The sequence below is a fragment of the Odocoileus virginianus genome, chromosome 2, assembly GCF_023699985.2.
Source record: "Odocoileus virginianus isolate 20LAN1187 ecotype Illinois chromosome 2, Ovbor_1.2, whole genome shotgun sequence".
NCBI classification, from domain to species: domain Eukaryota; kingdom Metazoa; phylum Chordata; class Mammalia; order Artiodactyla; family Cervidae; genus Odocoileus; species Odocoileus virginianus.
In genome coordinates this window covers 38427687-38449825 of record NC_069675.1, presented here as the reverse complement: position 1 = coordinate 38449825, position 22139 = coordinate 38427687, and the positions used below count along the sequence as shown (strand labels likewise).

The following is a 22139-nucleotide window of genomic DNA, read 5'->3' as shown; positions in this document are numbered from 1 at the left end:
AGTGTTACTGTTTTACCAAATTTTATTTCAAACTTCATATGTGTTATTGATATCATTCATTGAGAAGTAGGTTCTTGCAGGTTTCAAGTCTAATGTTCTAAAAATCTATTATGACAAATCATTTTGTAAGCTACAAGACATTAAAAACTAAGCAACATGGAAAGTACTATGTAAAATTAGTGGCTCAGGATAATTGACTGTTCTCAGATATAGCATTTTTATAACTTTGTTGAAAAGTTCACAAACTACAGGATCAAGGACAATACACACACGTGGCACACACGTGCACGGGAGCTCATGCCGTGTGTGTGTGTGTGTGTGTGTGTGTGTGTGTGTGTACTTGTTATTTTTTATTATAAATCTGCCTGAGCAGTTCTGACTTCTCATGCCTCAACTTCTGTACTACTCATTTAATCCACAGTACTGTTTTTGTAAGCTTAGAATTTTTAAAGAGAATCTCCTTTTATGAAATCTCTTTATCTTCACATAGTTTATACAGTCCAGTGATCTACATTTTTGTGACAAAAGAATTGCTTGAGAATAAGTGAGCACTATGTGCATTTTATGTATCTTTGTATAGGCGTATTCAAAGAAAAGGGATAAATGTTGAGAATTGATAATATCTTACACAGTATAAGGAACTTCTGGGAAAGTTTAATCAGTTTGGTTGTATTTTCCACATCACTCATGTTCCTTCTTGGTTCATGCTTAGAAGTTGCTTCTTATTTTTAGAATCCTTATTGTGATTTTTTCACATATTTTTTATTTTTGCTCATTTTATTAAATTAAAATTAGTTTCAGGTAACTTTTCTTTTTAATGGATTTCCACTCATATGTGCTTATTTCAGGAAGTTCCACAAAATGTAGGCTGTTAACCCAAATGATGATATTTCTTTGTTGTCTGTATATGGTTCTCTAACTTGATTTTTCCATCATATGTCAATTTCTCTGCCACTATCAGTTTTCTCTTCTATCCTACCTTGATAAAGTTTATAATTTGCTTCCTGTGGTAGGTAAATAATAAGTAACTTCCTGAGGTTCAAGTCAAAAACATCTTTATCCATGACACAGCAACATGACTCTGTTTTTTGCAGCTCTTAATAATATCTCTGTTATAGAGTCAGATCCTTGTTGTTTAGCCGTTTACCTACTAAATGGCTAAATATCATGTAAGTTTATTGATTTTACTTATTATATAGATATGAAATTTATTATGACCTCACATTGTTGCTTTTTCTTTTCTCTTTTATTAATTATCCTCTTTTTAAGGCAAATATAGATGAAAATTATATACATAAAATTTAAATATTTAGTTCCTTTTGTGTTACTTTAAAATCATCTATAAGACTTTCCTGGTGGCTCAGATGGTAAAGCATCTGCCTATGATGCAGGAGACCCAGGTTTGATCCCTGAGTTGGGAAAATAATCTATAATTGATGTTTAATTTATATATAATGAAATTCACTAATTTTGAATACATAATTCAGTGAGTTTTGATGGATATATATATAGATACATATCTATATCTGTGTAACCACCACCACAGTCATGATATTAAGCATATTCATCACCCCGAGAATGTCTCTCCTACAATTTTGAAGTCAGTTTCCTGCATTCATCCTCTGGCCCTGGCTCCCAGCAGCCACTGATCTTTCTCTCACTAGAATTTTGCCTTTTCTTAAAATTGTGTATTAATGAAATCATGCAGTGTGTGCTCTTTTGTGTCTATCTTCTTTCAGTTAGCACAGTGTTTTTAACTTTCATACATACTGTTGTGTGAATCATTAGATTTTTCATGTATTGCTGAGTAGTGTTCCACTGTATAGATATACCATAATTTTTATGCATTTACCTCTTGATGATCTCTTTTGTTCTTTCTAGTTCTGTGATTATAAACAAAGTTGCTGAGAATATTTGCATATAGGTTTTTTGTGTGAACCTAAATTTTAATTTCTCTTGGATAGATATCTAGTAGAATTGCCTAATTACATGGTACACATATGTTCAGGTTTCTAAAAAACTATCAGACTGTTTTCCAGAGTGGTATTTTACATTCCCATCAGCAATAGAGTTCCAACTATGTGTCATCCTCACCAACACTTGGGGTTCTTAGTCTTTTGAGTTTTAGTCATTGTAGTGAACAAGTGAGTATATATTTATTTTCAACATTTTTTATTGTAATAATCAGTTTTGCCAAGTTTATTATTATTATATCTACAGAATTGTATTATCCTTTTAATTTTTCATATATTATGTTCTTTGTTACCTTGTTTTGAATGCAATTAATATGTTTTCATTTCTTGCTTTCTTTTAGTGCTTGATAAAGTAAAGAAGGGCTTTACTGGTGGCTCAGCTGGTAAAGAATCTGCCTGCAATGTGGGAGACCTGGGTTTTCTATCCCTGGGTTGGGAAGATCCACTGGAGAAGGGAATGGCAACCCACTCCAGTATTCTGACCTGGAGAATTCCATGGAGTGTATAGTCCATGGGGTTGCAAAGAGTCAGACACTACTGAGGGACTTCACTCTTCAAAGTAAGGAAACTAAAATTCAAGTACAAATATACAAGTAGATCAGAGTCTGGAGTGAGCATGTTAAGTTGATTTTGCCTTTATTTCCTAAGAACTAGAAATATAATATTTGAAGAAGGTTACATCGGACTTAGTTTTATTAATGTCCATTTACTGTTGTAGAAATTACTAATAGAATTGCTTAGTTCAAAAATAATGGCAACCTAATTTTTAGCAACTAGATTTTTAAATAAATTTTCACACACCTTCAACAACTGAAGGATCACAATAAAAATCAGACGTGTCATTTCCTAAAATGGCTCTGTTTTTATTCTTGGCCTCATTAGGTAGCTTAGAGAACAGCGTACCATTGTCCATTTTAAAAGTCACTTTTATTTAACCCAGTACCTACTTACATTTGTCAGAATTGGTGATTTTTTAACCTTTTTTTTGTAGCACTAACTGTTCTCAGATCTCTGGCTTTGTTCCCTGGATGTTAAAAAGACACGTTGTCACTTTGTTAAAGTCCTTCTTTAAAAATCCAGTGTAAATGAGAATTGTCATCATCTCCATTGCCCTATTCTTTTCTATCTGAGAGTGTTTCATTTCAACATATTCTGGGTCTCTAATTTTTCTCACTAAGGCTCAGTTACTACTTCAGAATAATTACTTGGCTGAGTAAAATTTTTTTCACCAAAGAGTTTATATAGCAATCAAAACTGAATGCTAATGAGTTGCATAGCATTCTCTTTTAACAAAGAACTGTACCTTATAAGTCAACCCTTATTTCAGAAAATGATTATAACATGTGCTTTAAACTTTGGTTATTGTGCATTCATTTTCTCATGAGTTATTTTGTTGAATTCTGTGCTTGGAGACAAGTCAGATTTCTATACAAACTTCTAGTTTTGTCAGGTTATAGATAAACAATATGATACTACAAAGTGGAATATAGTTGACTTTGAAATCATGAATTAATCTAACTTGGGAAATTCACTTTTAGTTCATGGAAGGATTTTCTGTTGAATTGGAGTTATTTTTTCATGTCATGTCTTCTCATAAAAACATGTATTTGGCACCTTTGATTTTCAGTTTAGTATTATTTTAGTGTACAACGACTTTGAGGTTATTTGCGATAATACTTTGGAAATGCTGTCAAATTTTACCTAAGAAATACTGTCAGAGTATGCATGGGTGCTCAGTCGTGTCTGACCCCATGGACTGTAGTAGCCCGCCAGGCTCTTCAATGTCAAAGTATAGAGGCTAGAATATTTTTGATATTTAGAAGAAAAAAGTTGAATGATATAATAAACTAATATTAGAAACAATTCAAAGTTACTTTTACAAAGTTCACTCTAGCAACAATAGAATTATACTTGGTATTCTGCAATTATTAAGATCAAAGGTAAAGCGACATACTTTACAAAGATTTTTTTTTAGTGTTAAGATGAGAATTCAGTGGTCGTTTCTTAATATTCTGAATTCTACAAGCATCTGGATTTTGAGGGGAAATTGGTTGTCTTAAATACCGTCTTAAACCAAACTGAAGATGCATTTATTCATTTAGCTCATTTGTACTTTGGTTTAGGGTTGATTGATTATTCGTAATGCCCAGCCTAGTATATCTAACGATGACCAATTGTGTGTATCTTTAACTAGATTTATTTTTAGTTTTCCAGAAGGTGACACTATGTTTTCTAAGGGACATGAACTGTGGCTTTTTCTGGTGTCAAAATCTCAGCAACTAGGGAGTAATTCTGAGTATCTAAGTGCACTTAAATCCCCAAAGAATTCTTGTATCTTACTCTTCTATAATAGATATCTTCTCATTCCAGCCTAAATCCTCCCTGGCAATTTGCATCACAGGAACCCCCACATCTGTCATAAAGTAGGGTTGAATCCAAGGGAATTAAGCTCTCCCCTTAGGAGCTGTGGCTCTCATTCATGCTACACAGAGGGAGGGCATTCTTGCCTTCTCCCCAGCCCCAACCCCATTGCCTGGCCTGGAGAGCTCTTATTAATAGTGTGTGATCCAGAAAATTGATTAACTGTTTTAATACACTGTGCTTTTTAAATGTGATTTTTATAAACTAGAACATTAGGGTATCATCCAATTTTAAATGTAAATCTTTCTGTGGGAATTTTAATATATGCTCTCTCTGATGACTTTTGAACTTTATTTTGAGATTATCTTTTATTTTAAGGAAAGGAAATCAATGAGAGAATCTTAATTTACCTCTTTTACTGAATGCAGATAAGCAGATACTTTGCTTATTTGCCATGTTCTACTTTGGATTACTTCATCATTGTCCTTATGAAAAGTTTATAGCCTATTTATTGCTTCTAAATTATGTGTGTCAGAATTGATTTTAAAATGCACTTTTAGAATAATTTCTTTTAGTTAACTGCTTTCATGCTTTCTCAGAGGTTAGAAAAATTTATAGGAAACAGTCCCATTTAAGTTATAATGAAAATGCACAGTGTCTTGATGTAGCATTAGCAAGGGAGAGAAAAAACCCAAACAAACCTGTGAGAACTATATAGTGAAAATGGTGAACATATGCTGAGACCTAAGAGATAATTTTATTAAATGAAGATGAACTATATTAAAAGGTATCTATTTTTCCTGTATTAATTCATAGAATTGGTATCATCTAACCAATAACCACAGTTTTTTTTTTTTTAATTTGCCACAGTAAACCTAGTGTTCGTTTCTTAGAATGAACGGGGGCAAATAGCCAGTGCAATTGTCTTATTGTTGTAGCCACGCATTCTGGGAAACAAACTCATGCAGAAGGACAATGCAGGTAGTGGAGTGCAGTTTATTACACCGGCGGGTCCAAGGTAGAGTCTCCTCTTAGCCAAGGACCCCAACCAGCATTTGTGAAAATCTTTTATACCCCATGTGTACATGTCTGAACCCACCACCCCAAATTCCTTGAGACTTACATAAACAAAGGAAGGGTAAATACAATCCCAATAACCCCATCATTCATGTGCCATGTGCTTAGGCAGTTAAACAATTAGCCAATAATCAATAAGCCCAAGGTTACACTCCAATAGGTACAGAAAAATTCATGGCCTGTCTGGAGGAAGAGGTGATTAGTGTATGTGTTCTCTTAGGTGATGAGTAACTTGGGTACCATCTTCAAGGTTCCCCTGTCCGGAGGGGGTCTTAGCCTTCTGTTGTCATTTCCATAGACACTAAACACAGAGTTCAGAGTTCCTTGGAGAGGTGGGTGAGCATGATCAGCACGAACAGGCCTGAGATGGAGTCCAGGCCCTATGAATTCCTACTTCATTATAAATTATAAAGCTACCATACTCAAGGTAGTGTCATTTTGACAAAAATAATGGAGAAAAAGAAAATCAAGACAAATTCAATAAATAAGACTTTACTGAGTTGGTATCATAAATCAATGGAAGGATGGACTATTAAAGATGTAGTCCAGGGCTGGTGATCTGTTTCACCCTAGATATACATGTTTCGATGCTGTTCTCTTGAAACATCCCACCCTCGCCTTCTCCAGTGGAGAGGGAGGTGGGAGGGGGGACCAGGATGGGGAATACATGTAAATCCATGGCTAATTCATTTCAATGTATGACAAAAACCACTGCAATGTTGTAAAGTAATTAGCCTCCAACTAATAAAAATAAATGGAAAAAAAAAAAAAAAGATGTAGTCCAGGGACAATTATTTAATATGTTTGGAGAAAAATCAGTATCTAGTCTCACCTCATATCATATACCAATATAAATTCTAGATGAAGTAAAAAGAAATGTAAAATAAAAAATGATATCTCTGGAGACTGTAAAAAATAGAGTTGACTGATTTAGTAGTGATGAATAGTTTAAGCATATGAAATAATGGAAAAAATCATAAAGGGAAAACCTATAGATTTGACTACATAAAAAATTAATAATTTCTGAATGACAACAACAAAAATCTGAAAAAACTAATAGCAGCAGTTATTTTGAAAATTTTGTATCTTTATGGTCAAAGAGCTCATAGAAGTCAATATATAAAATGCTTCAAAAATATGGACCAAGTATAGGTTTTAGATGAGCCACAAAAGATTTTTTAACATATTAAAAAAAAAGTTCAGCTTAATTTGAAATCAAAGCTACATACCCATAAACCCACCACTCAGAATTAACCAAATTTGTTAGGATTTTGATAACTATTTGGTGAATATTTTGGCCGTCTTTGTGAGCTATTATACCTCCATGTATTCAGTAACTGATCTATTCATTTATTCATCCATTTTCTAACCTTTATATCTAACTGTCTATACATTTAGCCCTCCATTGACTTATACATGGGGCTTTCCTGGTGGCTCACATGATAGAGTCTGCCTGCAGTGCGGGAGACCCGGGTTCGATCCCTGCGTCAGGAACATCCCCTGCAGAGGGAAACAGCAACCCACTCCAGTATTCTTGCCTGGAAAATCCCATGGATGGAAGAGCCTGGCAGGCTACAGTCCATGGGGTCACAAAGAGTTGGACACAACTGAGCAACTTCACTTTCACTTATACATAAATGTAATATGTGGTGATTATATTTTTTTTTTCTAGAAGGGACCATAGCACAATATTGCTTTTAAATTTTTCCATTTAATATATTTTAAATTTGTCCCCATGTCATTGTATATTCTTCTACAATATGTTAGAACTTTGCATAATATTACAGTGTACCAATGTACCATGGCTTATTGAAGTAAACCTTCTTACGGGGCATTTACATTGTTAATAGTTTTATAACAGTGACCTGTTGAATGTTATTGCATGGATCAGATTTTTTTTTTAAGGGGAAAATTTGAAAGATTTAATTTTTTGTATTCAAGCAAATATTTTAGGCTTTTGTTGCTTTTTGCCAGACTCTTCCTCAGAGATACTTTTAACTTTTTCCTTTCCACCAGCAATTCATCAATAGTAATTATTCTCAAATTATTGCAAGCACTGGGTGATATAGTTAACATTAAGTTAAAAAGATTAGCAAAGGAGTTCCCTAGTGGTCCAGTGGCTAAAACTCCATGCTTCCAATGCAGGGGGCCCAGGTTCCATCCCTGGTCAGGGAACTAGATCCAGATGCTGCAACTGGTGCAGGTAAATAAATATTTGTCAAAAGATAGGCAATATTATTCTTTGACTTTGCACTGTTTGATTACTCAAGTGTTGAAACTTTTTTCTATTTTATGGCCACTCTTTTGTGAATTTTCTGATCTCATTTTCTTTTGACATGTTGAGCTTTTCAGTATTGATTTTTTAAAATTTTATTTGTATTTGGGATAAACATGCCTTTGGATTATGTAGAATATTTAGTATATATAAAATTTAAAATTTTTTAACTAGCCAAGTTTTTCTAATATGGTTTCTATTTTTGGTGTCATGATTATGAACACTCCTACCAGATGCCAGTATTATATTCAGTGTTAACAAAAATGAGAGAATATTTTGATTCATCCATTCCATTTTCCTCCAGGTTTAGAGTTGAATCTTTTATTATGGAAAGTATCATCAATGGAATGTTTTAGAGAAAAACTCAGTATCACTTGGTTTTTAATTAAAATGAATTCTTTGAAAGGATTGCACTGTGATCGTGACTTGACAGTGACTTTCTCCTTAGCACTAAAAACTGATTCATCTGAAGGACTGAACTGTGTTCAGATTTTATGGAAGTTAGACATAATTACTTTTAATGTTAATGTTTTTGTATACAGAGATTGAATTATTCTGGCTTTGAGTATCAATATACTCTCTTAGCAACTCAACTGAGTTTTTGTTTTGGGAGAAAATTTTGTCTCTGAATGTTTAAATTTAGAAGGTCAAATTAATCTAGAAGCTGCTGCTTTAATTTTAGAGGAGCAAATCAGCATTGATTAGGTGAGAAAATCTAAGGAGCAAAGGGAGAAAGAGGAGCTGTGCAGTGGATACTAAAGAAATCAATTGAAAGCATATGATAACTGTTGTGAACTGAAAGGTCTTATATGGGTTTCTGGACTCAGTTGCAGTGTGTGTGGTGGACTGTGGTGGGGGGGTGTTTCTCCAAACAAGAGGGGAGTTCCCCACACAATACCTCGTAGTTTGCAGATGCCAGTATGGTGCCTAAGAATTCAAAGTAATTCTAACCGTCTACCCAGATGGGCTTGCCTGATGGCTCAGACGGTAAAGAATCTTATCTGCAATGCTGGAGACCCAGGTTCAATCCCTGGCTCAGAAAGATCCCCTGGAGAAAAGAATGGCAACCCACTCCAATATCTTTCCTGGGAAATCCCATGGATAGAGAAACCTGGTGGACCCCAGTCCATGGGGTCACAAAGAGTCAGACATGACTAAGCGAGTAACACTTTCACTTTCTCTACCCAGATATAGAATTAGATTCCACAGGTTGAGGGGTCAGTCTTGCAAGACTTTCTCCCCTGCCCTTCAGATGCCACTGGTAAACCTATGCTGTTGCCTGTGCTTCTGACCCATTGGCTGTAAATTGGAGATTCTGTTGATGCCCTCAAATCAGGATGTCAATCACAAGTCCACATTGTTACCTGTACTTTGACCCACTGGCTATAAACTCCAGGTTCCCAAAAAATCTCCTCCGTGGGTTCAGTGAATTTGGCTAAGTGGCTCACAGAGCTCAGAGAAACATCTTACTCAGTTCAGTCGCTCAGTCGTGTCCGACTCTTTGTGACCCCATGTACTGCAGCACATCAGGCTTCCCTGTCCATCACCAATGCCTGGAACTTGCTCAAACTCATGTCCATCCAATCGGTGATGCCATCCAGCCATCTTATCCTCTGTCATCCTCTTCTCCTCCTGCCTTCAAACTTTCTCAGCATCAGGGTCTTTTCCGATGAGTCTGGTATCAGGTGGCCAAAGTATTGAGGTTTCAGCTTCAGCATTGGTCTCTCCAATAAATATTCAGGACTGATTTCCTTTAGGATTGACTGGTTGGAACTCCTGGTAGTCCAAGGGACTCTCAAGAGTCTTTTACAGCACCACAGTTTAAAAGCATCAATTCTTTGATGCTCATGGTCCAGCTGTCACATCCATACATGACTACTAGAAAAACCATAACTTTGACTAGACAGACCTTTGTTGACAAAGTAATGTCTCTGATTTTAATATGCTCTTTAGTTTGGTCATAGCTTTTCTTCCAAGGAGCAACAAGTGTCTTTTAATTTTCATTGCTGCAGTCACCATCTGCAGTGATTTGGGAGCCCAAGAAAATACAGTCTGTCACTGTTTCCACTGTTTCCCCGTCTATTTGCCATGAAGTGATGGGACCAGGTACCATGATCTTAGTTTTCTGAATGTTAAGTTTTAAGCCAACTTATTCCCTCTCCTCTTTTACTTTCATCAAGAGACTCTTCAGTTCCTCTTCCCTTTCTGCCATAAGGGTGGTGTCATTTGCACATCTGAGGTTATTGATATTTCTCCCTGCAATTTTGATTCTAGCTTGTGCTTCATCCAGCCCAGCATTTCACATAATGTGCTCTGCATATAAGTTAAATAAGCAAGGTGACAATATACAGCCTTGACATACTCCTTTCCCACCTGGGAACCAGTCTGTCGTTCCATGTCTGGTTCTAGCAGTTGCTTCTTGACTTGTGTATAGATTTCTCAGGAGGCAGGTTGGGTGGTCTGATACTCCCAATGTCTTGAAGAATTTTCCACAGCTTGTTGTGTATGAAACACAACAAAAGTATGAGAAGGCAAAAAGATATGACACTGAAAGATGAACTCCCCAGGTTGGTAAGTGCACAATATGCTACTGGAGAAGAGTGGAGAAATAACTCCAGAAAGAATGAAGAGAGGGACCAAAGCGAGAACAACTCCAAGTTGTGGATGTGACTGGTGATGGAAGTAGATTCCAATGCTGTAAAGAACAATACTGCATAGGAACCTGGACTGTTAGGTCCATGAATCAAGGTAAATTGGAAGTGGTCAAACAGGAGATGGCAATTGTGAATATCGACATTTTAGAAATCAATGAACTAAAATGGACTGGAATGGGTGAATTAACTCAGATGACCATTATATCTACTATTGTGGGCAAGAATTCCTTAGAAGAAATGGAGTAGCCCTCATAGTCAACAAAAGAGTCCAAAATGCAGTACTTGGGTGCAGTCTCAAAAATGAAGAATAATCTCTGTTTCTAAGACAAACCATTCAATATCACAGTAATCCACGTCTTACTTATTAGATCACTGGTTTATTATAGAAGAATACAACCCAAGAATAGCCCAATGGCAAAGAAGCCTAGGGCAAGGGATGGGAAGCTGAATGGAGCTTCCTGCCTTCTCCAGGCTGCCATTTTCCCCTAATCTCAACTCAGAAGCTCTTCAAGCCCCACCTTTTGAGATTTTACAGAGGCTTCATTGTACGGGCTTCCCAGGTGGTGCTAGTGGTAAAGAACCTGCCTGCCAATGCAGGAGACTTAAAAGATGTTGGTTGGATCCCTGGGTTGGGAAGATCCCCTGGAGGAGGGCACGACAACCCACTCCAGCATTTTTGCCTGGAAAACCCCATGGACAGAGGAGCCTGGTGGGCTACAGTCCATAGGGTCGCAGAGTTGGATATGAATGAAAGGACTTAGCACAGCATGGCATTGTATGGCCATAATTGATTTAATCATTGACTTTTGACAATTGATTCAATATCCAGATCATCTCTCCTTGGGAGGCCAAGGGATGAGACTGAAAGTTTCAAGCTTTTAATCACATGGTTGGTTCCTCTAGGTATCAGCGCTCATCTTTAGGTGATCCAACAGCTTTCCAAAGGTCACCCCATTAATATAACAAAAGATACCTTTATCACTCTGCTCACTGGAAACATTCTGAGAGTTTTAGGAGCTCTGTCCCAGAAATAGCATGAAGACCAAATAAACATTTATTACAAATCACAATATCACAGAAGGTTTCTTCTGTTACCAGGGGGCTTAGAATGAACGCAATATTATAGTAATAGGCTGGGGAGTAGGTGTAGCAGGATGTCTGAATTGGCTTTTTCTAAATGACACAACTGTCCCTGCTCTGCTTTATGTTATTAGCATATTGTTGTCTCCTCTGTTTTGGTGTCTAAAAGGGTGTGAGTATCAGTGCTCTGGCACTGAAAACATTGCATTTTAATCACCTGGATTCTTTTCAAAAGTGCAGATTTTTGATTCAGTAGGTTCTGTCTGGGGACTGAGTTTCTACATTTTTATCAAGTCCCAAGGTGAAATCTGTATTCTTGCTCAGTCTCCTTAAGTAGCAAAGTTTGAGAAATCTTGTATTGACTCCTCTAGTTCTCCATAAATACAGTAAGAGGTAAAAAGTCACGAAATAGTTAAATTTCAGTACAGTGAAGTGGTTAAACACTTTCTGAAGATCAAGTGAAGTCTACTCTCTGGACTTTAGAGGATCATGATTCGGTTATGAGCTGGTTCCAGGAGAAGCAGGTGGGACAGCAACAGTGCTGCTTGTTCTCATTCCCCTCCTCTAGTTGCTGTTCAGTTGCTCAGTCATGTCTGACTCTTTGCAGCTGCATGGACTGCAGCACAGCAGGTGTCCCTGTCCTTCACTGTCTCCCAGAGTTCGCTCAAACTCATGTCCATTGAGTTGATGATGCCATCCAATCATCTCATCCTCTGTTTCCATGTTCTCCTCTTCAACTCAGTCTTTCCTAGTATCAGGGTCTTTTCCAGTGAGTTGGTACTTTGCATCAAGTAGTCAAAGTATTGGCGCTTCAGCGTCAGCATTAGTCCTTCCAATGATTATTCAGGACTGATTGTCTTTAGGATTGGCTGGTTTAATCTCCTTGTAGTCCAAGGGATTCTTGAGTCTTCTCCAGCAATCACAGTTCAAAAGCATCAGTTCTTTGGCACTCAGCCTTCTTTAAGATCCAGCTCTCACATCCATACATGACTACTGGAAAAACCATAGCTTTGACTCTGTAGACCATTGTTGGCAAAGTGATGTCTCTGCTTTTTAATACTCTCTCTAGGCTTGTCATAGCTTTTCTTTTCATTTCATGACTGCAGTCATTGTCCACAGTGATGTTGGAGCCCAAGAAAATAGTCTGTCATTATTTCCATTTTTTTCTCCATCTATTTGCCATGAAGTGATGGGACCAGATGCCATAATCTTCATGTTTTGAATGTTGAGTTTTGACCCAGTTTTTACACTCTCCTCTTTCACCTTCATCAAGAAGTTCTTTAATTCCTCTTCATTTTCTTCCATAAGAGTGATGTCATCTGCTTATCTGAGGTTATTGATATTTCTCCCAGCAGTCTTGATTCCAGTTTGTGCTTCATCCAGCCTGGCATTTTATGTGATGTACTCTGCATAAAAGTTAAATAGGCAGAGTGACAGTATATAGCCTTGATGTGCTTCTTTCCCAATTTTTAACCAGTCAGTCCCCTCCTCTAGTAATAAGGGCTTTTTCTTTTTTCCTTTTAACTTTGCAAAGATACATATGATATACACAACTGCTTCTCAAGCCTTGTATGGATATAAATCCCCAGCATCCAGTATTAAGAAATTGATAACCATCATTAATAAGTAGAAATACTGAGCCACTATCAACCTTGTGAAACCAGACACTCTTTTCTTCTTTTATTCCTACTGATCCCCTTCCCCTGATCTAATTTGGCAAGAAACAGGACTACATCTTTAAGAACCACTTTGCTCAGCTTCTTTTCTGAGAAAGAGAAAAGTATACAGTTAGCACTTAATTTTTGTTGAGGGGTTGGTAACACAAAACACTTTGAGAAGAACCTGGCAAGTCAGGTCAGGGATTTATGTTGTAAAACAAAGGATAAGCAGAAGGATGCTGGGAGTCAGTATTGGGTGGGGGGAGTGAGTTCTCCAACAGATTGAAAAAGCCCATGGCAGTGAGCGCCACTGCCGAGCTGCATGGGGTAAACCGAAGGCAAACTTGGACCTTCCACACTGACCTCATTCATCGTGTGTGTATGGGTTTGTATTTTTCCATTGATTATGACAGTAAGTCATGTTTCATGTAGAAAATGTGGAAATGATAGAAAGGTTTTTTAAAAGCCTATTATAAATCATACCATAATGATATAATACCATTGCCTAAGAATATATCACTTTTATCCCTATATCTATAGTTACAGTTTTTAAAAAGATGTGCTCTTTTTTGATGAAAATTTAAGGTCTTAAATGTTATGAAATGTAGGACCCTTCAAGAACTGAAATTTATGAAATAATGATATATGATAAGTTCAGTTCAGTCTCTCAGTTGTGTCTGACTCTTTGCAACCCCATGGACTGCAACACAGGCTTCCCTGTGCATCACCAACTCCCAGAGCTTGCTCAAACTCATGTCCATTGAGTCGGTGATGCCGTCCAACCATCTCATCCTCTGTCCCCTTTTCCTCCTGCCTTTAGGCTTTCCCAACATCCGGGTCTTTTCCAATAAGATATGATATGTGTGAGTTATCTAGATCTAGAGAGTAGCACACGGCTTCAGGTTTTTGTTTCATCTTCTGCCAAAGGATATTTGAGGAGAAGCAGGTAAATACCACCTCAGGTAGCCCAGATTTCACTAATAGTCTTGACCACATTTCTGCCCAGCGGGGGACTCAGGCACAACTCTGTATTCTATATAAGATTTTAAACTCTATTTGAGTAGTACTGCATTAGGGTGGTGGTTAATATTTTTCTTTCTTCGAACTAGAAAATATCATAAGGAGTCCAGACAAAAGTTGACCAACATGTCTAAAAAGAACAGATGTCTCTAACCAATACTTTGAACATTTATTCTCCTTGTATATTAGCTGCAAAGGTAACACAATCCTTGTGGATATTTTTGTCATGTTTGATTTTTTTGGCTGTCCATGAAATGAATTGTTGCTATTATTTATGATCGTTGATGTTAAAGGAAAACACTTTTATAAACTTTGAACCTTTCCTTATGTTTTACAATTTATAACTAAAATTTGTGAAAGGTCCAGGCTTGGTTAATGATCAAACTGTTAAAGCATGACTCCATGGGATGCCTTGCCTCCTGCAAAGAGCCTTTACAATACATTTATAAGATTCTCTTTTATGAAACACAAAAAGGGTCATATACAAGTGAGAAACCTTTTTAATTTCAATTTTGCCATTTGAAAATCACAGAAGTGTTGCCCAGGTCAAGGGCATACATTATAACCAATCCCAATTAATATAATTCCACCTTTTTTCTAATACTAGAGTGTATTTTCTATTCTTTGAAAAAGTTTGACACAATATTGCTGATGGTATATGACTCCCAGTGCAAATATTACTACTGATGAGAGATTACTGGGCAGGGTTTTGGAATGTGAGCTCTCATAGGACAGCAGGAAAGGTGGCTTAGTTCCTTGGTTTCCCAGGAAGCTGGTGTGTAGGGTGGAGGTTCGCCATGCCTGTCTCCTTCAGAGAAATGTTCATACTTCATTTCTCAAGACATTACTCCTGTGCTTAAACAAATTGAGTTTTTCCTGTGCCAGTGAGCATTCACCACTACTTACTTAGGTAATGCACACCTTTCTTTCTTTCTTCCTTTCACTCTTTTTTAATTGGAACACACTGATGCTCATTCTTTTAGATATTGTCTGTGACTCTTTTTGCACTGAAAAGGCAGGGTTTAGTATTTGAGGTAGAGACCACACAGACTGTAAAGCCTAAAATGTTTGCAGTCTGCCTCTTTACAGAAAAATACCCACCCCTGGTGGAGGATGGTGTAGAGGAGCCATTATTGTGTTATCCACTCTTTCACCTTTTCAACCAGTATTTATCCAGCAGCAATTAGGTGGTGGTGGGGAATTTATTATATGAACCAGTGGAAAGAGAGGGGACTCTTGACTGCCTTTCTGCTAATATGATGATGAGATACCCTGATCCACACCTCCTGAAAATGTTTAAATTTAAAGGTAAAATAAAACTTGTAATGTATATTGTAGAGCTAGAAAAACAATTTGATCTCCTCAAAATCCAAAAGTAATGTGATGGTGCGAATCCAGAAAGGCATTCTAATACTAAAGCTGATCTTTGTCTAGGAGGCCTTTACGCAACTAGTGACCTTTGGTTTGGATGTCTCTGCAAAGTGCACAGGCTTGAATCAAATCTACTCCCCACATAAATCAGGAGGTCTTTCGGAAGCCTTTTGCATGACTCTGGTAACCTAAAGTGCTGCACTTTCAGTTTAAGAGTGAATGAGGAATAAACTTACATAAACTAGAGAAATTTTCTGTACAAGCTTTGATGACAGATAAAAGGACATCTCTGAGACTTACTCACACAAGGTAGCCCTCTTTGGACCTGAATTAATATATCCTCTGTAAAAAAAAACAAAACAAGCAAACAGAACAACCTCATGCAAAGAATTTACTTTAAAATAGGACCTCATTTAAAGATCTGGGACTTTATGGAAGTAAACAGAAGTAAACTTTAAAGGAAATTACTTTCAAATCAAACCTCAAAGAATTCCGAAAGATAAAGATACAAGGGAGGAAAGTGCATTGTCAGTCCCCAAGTCAAGACTGACTCTTTGTGACCCCATGAACTGCATCATGCCAGGCTTCCCTGTCCACTATCTCCCAGAGTTGGCTCAAACTCATGTCCACTGAATCTGTGATGCCATCCAACCATCTCATCTGTTTCCCTTCTCTTGCCCTCAATCTTTCCCAGCATCAGGGTCTTTTCTAGTGAGCTGGCTCTTTGCCTCAGGTGGTCAAAATACTGCAGCTTCAGCATCAGTCCTTCCAATGAGTACTCATGGGTGATTTCCTTTAGGATTGACTGGTGTGATCTCCTTGCAGTCCAAGGGACTCTCAAGTCTTCTCCAGCACCGCAGTTTGAAAGCATAAGTTCTTTGGTGCTCAGCCTTCTTTATGGTCCAACTCTCACATCTATACATGACAACTGAAAAAACCATAGCTTTGACTTTGCTAACCTTTGTTTACAAAGTGATATTTCTGCTTTTTAGTACGCTGTCCAGGTTTGTAATAGATTTTCTTCCAAGAAGCAAGCCTCTTTTCATTTTGTAGCTGTAGTCACCATCCGTAGTGATTTTGGAGCCCAAGAAAATTAAATCTGACCCTATTTCCACTTTTGCCCCATCCATTTGCCGTGAAGTGGTGGAACTAGATGCTATGATATTTAGTTTTTGAATGTTGAGTTTTAATGGAGCATTTTCACTCTCCTCTTTCACCTTCATCAAGAGACCCTTTAGTTCCTCTTCACTTTCTGCCATTAGAGTGGTATCGTTTGCATATCTGAGGTTGTTGATATTTCTCCCTGAAATCTTGATTCCAGCTTGTGTTTCATCCAGCCCAGCATTTTGTATAATGTACTCTGCATAAAATTAAATAAGCAGTGTGACAATATACAGCCTTGACATACTTCTTTCTCAATTTTGAACCAATGCATAATCAGAAATTAACACTTAGACATACACACAAGGAAATAAATCACCGTGAATGAGAGCCAGCAGAAACAAGACATAACAATATTAAATGTGAGAAGATTCCAGATAATTAATTTATGCAAATATAAAATAAAAATAAAATACAAGTATAAAATACAGATATGTTTAAAATTAAAGTATGAGTAGGAAAATACAAATAAAAACTATAAAATCAATCAGATTTGAAACATCTCACATTAACAATATACTATATACAATTAAAAATTTCAAAAAATTAAATACCAAAGTATAGAAAGGTTAAAACAATGGGAAACTGGAATATCTGAGAAAATACCCAGAATACAGCATAGAAAGATAATAGGATAAAAAATATGGAAGAAGATGTATAATAAGGGAAAATGTCACATATGTCTAACTGGTTTCCCAGAAATGAAAACTTGAATGGAAAGAAGTATGACTTAGAGAAATAATGGTCAAGAGTTTTCAGAATTGATGGAAAAACCTGAATTGTCAGATTAGAAAGTCTCAGAGGATAAAGTTTAATCCAAACCTGCAAATTACTGACACAGAAAATATATAAAAAGCTACTCAGCAAGTGAAAGCATTGCACAAACAAAGAAAAGGTGATTAGATTGAGTTGACATTGCAATCAGTAACGGGGGATGAAAGAAAGTATGGAATTGTGTCTTTAAAATGGGTACAAAAATAACTGTCAATCTACAATTATGCATCTAGAAAACTTTTCCAAAAAAGAAGCAATGTGAGGAAAGTTGCAGAAAAAGAAAAGCTGAGTTTATCACCATTAGTCCCTTCCCAAAGGGTACTCTAAAATAGGTTCTTCAGGAAGGAGATCAATTCCACTTGAGGTCTGAGATTAGAGAAGAGAGAGAGGGTGAGAGAGAGAGACATTCTGGAATTTGAGAAGAATTTGGGAAGAACTGTGGAAGAATCTAAATGAACAATGACTATATAACATAAGTTCAGTTTGAAGGAATCCATTCAGTTCAGTCGCTCAGTTGTGTCCAACTCTTTGCGACCCCATAGATTGCAGCACGCCAGGCTTCCCTGTCCATCACTAACTCCCGGAGCTTGCTCAAATTTATGTCTGTCGAGTTGGTGATGCCATCCAACCATCTCATCCTCTGTCGTCCCCTTCAATCTTTCCCAGCATTAGGGTCTTTTCCAGTGAGTCAGTTCTTCGCATCAGGTGGCCAAATTATTGGAGTTTCAGCTTCAGCATCAGTCCTTCCAGTGAATGTTCAGGACTGATTTCCTTTAGGACTGACTGGTTTGACCTCCTTGCAGTCCAAGGGACTCTCAAGAGTCTTCTCTAACACCACAGTTCAAAAGCATCAATTCTTCAGTGCTCAGCTTTCTTTATGGTCCAACTCTCACTTCTGTACATGACTGCTGGAAAACCATAGCTTTGACTAGATTGACATTTGTCGGCAAAGTAATGTCTCTGCTTTTTAATATGCTGTCTATGTTGGTCATAACTTTTCTTCCAAGAAACAAGTGTCTTTTAATTCCATGGTTGCACGCTCACCCTCTGCGGTGATTTTGGAGCCCAAGAAAATAAATAATAATTTGAAGGAATAGTCATGTAGTGTTAGTTGCTCAGTCATGTCCAACTCTTTGGGATCCCACAGACTGTAGTCCTCCATGCTCCTCTGTTCATGGGATTCTCCAGGCAAGAATACTGGAGTAGACTGCCATTCCCTTTTTCAGAGGATCTTCCCAACCCAGGTCTCCAAGGTTCTTTGCCATTTGAGCTACAGGGAAGTCCATGAAGGAATAATTAACCAAAATATTATTGAAGTAGTATTTGTCTGGAGGAGGTGATGGGAGTTAAAGTTGTCCAAGGTTCTTATAAAGTTTGTGAGGAATTTAAAAAGATTGCTTATCTTTAGGTTTTAAATTAAATATTTAATAAGACAACCATTGAAAGATAAAATATATGTATATCTCCCAAATTATTATATGGAAAATTGTAATGTGGGAAATATCAATTAATACCAAAAATCAGCATAAAAATCTAATAGGTAAAAAGCAGATAAAAAAGGGTAAATAGAAGCACCAACTAGAAGGATGTATACATAATTCTAATATGGATGAACTAAACTTTTCAGTTAAAAGTTAAAATGGGTTAAACTCATTTCAAAGACATGATTAGAGAGAAAATTAATCAGTTTTTTAAAAAGATAATAATAGGATGTTATTAACACCTCTTTGCTGACAAACTTGAGACAACATGAAAATGGCAAATTCCTAGCATAAATTACCAAAACAGAAGAAAGAAAGAACATGCAAATGCTCTATATCCATTAAAAAATTGTATCAGTAGTTAATCTTCTCAAAAATCACCGTTGCTCCACGATTTGATTGAAATATTTTAATAAGGCTTTAAGCAACAGAGAATTCCAATCTCATTAAAAAATTCAGAGGCGAGAAAAAAGGAGACTACTACTCAACTTTATTTTTGAGCCAAAAAATTTTTTTTTAGAAAGGACAATTACAAACTGATTTCACCAAGATCTTAGATTTAAAAACTTAAAGTATTAGCAGAATGAATCAAGCAATGTATGTATAAATGTTATATGGTAAGCAGAATTGTATGTAATAGGAATGAAAGGTTGGCATAGCATTGGAAAATAATAGGATCATCATATAGATCCAAAAACTTACTGGATAAAATTAAATAATAAACAGTGATAAAATTCCTTAGCAAACAAGGTGAAAAAGAAACTTTCTTAACCAGATAAAGAGTTTCTGACACAAAAGAGCAGAAAATGTTGAAAAATGGTGAACTAATGAAAGGTTTATCATCATGTATTCGGTGGGGATGTGAACCTGGATAATGTGATTTTAAAATGTTTATGAAAAGCAAGGGCAAGAAGAGCCAACATATTCCTGCAGAGGAAGGATAAGCCTAGAGGACATGCATTGCCAGATATGGACTCTTCTTATAAAGTTAGATTGATTAAGATATTTATTGTTTAATGGGGTTAGACAAATAAGGCTGTGAAATGGGAGACTCCAGAAATAGATGAAATAGACACACACTTTCTTTTAAGACAGCACTGCCATCGCAGATCAGTTGGATAGAAAGTATCTTGTCAGGATGGGAAAAAAATCTTCTCCTTACCTCTCACATCATGTACAAAGATCCCCCCTGCATTGAAAATATCAAATGTGAAAGGCAATGTCTAATATTCTGGAAGAAAATATAGGAGAATATACTTCTGCTCTTGGCTTAGGAAAAGATTTTTTTAATAAAAAAATTAACAAATTAATTTTGTTTCACAAAAATTATAAATATCTATTTATTGATAGATGGTAAAAAAGTGAAAATGGACCAAAACTGGGAAAAATTTACTAACAACATATACATGCAGAGGCAAAGGATCAGACTCTATAACATACAAAGATATTCTCACAGACTTATAGTTACAAGCCAAATAATGCTGAAGAAAAGATGGATAGATGAATGTTCACTTCTCATTAAGGGATGCCTGACTTTTAAGTAAATAAAAGATGTGTGAAAATACAAACTGAAATGACAATGAGATAGCGTTTACAGTTACTAGATTGATAAAAGTTAAAAAAAAAATTACAGTATGGTATGTGGAGCATTGGAAATTCTCATACAATGTATTTGGAATGAAAGTAGTTAAAACCACTTTATAAGTCAGTCTGTATTATATAATAAAGTGGAACACAAATTCCCTGCAGTGGAGTAGGATCTACCCAAAAGAAATGCTGTGTATGAAGCACCTGGAGACAGGTAAAAGAATATGCATGAATACCTTGTTTATAGTACCAAGAAAGTGGAAAATGTCACAGATATCCATTGACAGTAGAATGGACAAATGAATTTTTGTATTTTTATGAAATGCAAGATGATACAGTAGTGCACATGAATATGGTACAACTACATGCGTCATTGCAATTAAATCTAAAAAGCATAATATCAAATGGACAAACCAAGGCATAAATTGTGTCCAATATGATTTCATTTATCAAACAAAATGTAACTTGCAAAACCAGAAAATATAATATTTAGAATAAACTGCAGATCAGGTAAAGGAATGATATGGACTCAGCCTAGGATGGTGGTTACCTCTTGAGTGTCGGCCGTTGATGGAGATGTGATGAGGTAGGTGGCATCAACAATTCCAATAATGTTATTTTGAAGCTAGATGGTGACTGTGTGGCTGCCTGTTGTATAGCTTTTTTATTCATATGTATTCACATGTTATAAATATTCTTCAGTGTATGCTTAATTTATTTTTAGAAGAGATTCTCTACTTAGTATTTGAATATTCAGTACCTCCAGTTATGGTCTATAGTGCTATATGTGTGTTTCTGTAACATTAATTAACTCTTACACAATTTGTAAATATGGGAATAATATCTGCTTAGAATGGAAATTGTGTGGATTCCTGTGCAATTAATATTTTGCATGAGCAAGTAGCACTATTTAGGCTCAAAGTACACTAACGTAGCCTAGTATGTCAGTGGTGCAGGAGAGGAGCACTGTCCATGATGTCCTTTGGCTCACTTGACCACATGCTATGTCTTGGCTGACCTAACTGAACGATTTTACTGTGTACATTTTGTTTCTTTTCGCATAATTCAGCAGCCTGAACCTTTCCTTACGCTTTCTTCCATCATTACAACTACCCATTATTATTTAAAAGTAAAGGCCTGTATTTATCATAGTATTTTCTTATTAGTTATTTATTGTCTTTTAAACTGTGCAAGTATTTTAAGAATTAGGACTTTTTAATTGATGTTCTCTTGTTATAAGTTTAATGACTTAGAGTCTTAAAATCTGTCATTTTTACTGTCTGATTTTATAGAACATGAAATTTACTTTTTTCTAGACATTCATATATTGTGTTTTCATATAAATCCATGTTTCTGTTGGTTTTGATTAGAGTAAGTCCTCTACAGGTAAAATAATAAATTAACATTTAATTAAGTAACATTTATTGTTAGATTAATAAAAATCATTTACTGTTTGTCTACCACATGTTCAATCCAGTGAACCAATGCTAGTAGACTAAGGGAAATGTAATTGAGCAAGTAATATTTGATCATAAGTGCTATAAAGGCTGCCAACAAAATAAAGGCATATTATTAGCAATCAAGTTTCTGTAGTATCTTGACCTAATCTCCTTTTTCTACATTTGTCTTCCAGTTGCTCTCCCCTCCAGCCATATTGACTTAAAAAA

The 22139-nt window shown here is 36.2% G+C and overlaps 1 non-coding gene across 1 annotated transcript; it reads left to right on the top strand.

Moving 5' to 3' along the window:
* The first annotated feature begins 1349 nt into the window (after positions 1-1349).
* On the top strand, positions 1350-1422 carry TRNAH-AUG (transfer RNA histidin (anticodon AUG)). Its single transcript has one exon. It is a non-coding gene; the product is annotated as a tRNA-His (tRNA).
* The last annotated feature ends 20717 nt before the right edge of the window (positions 1423-22139 follow it).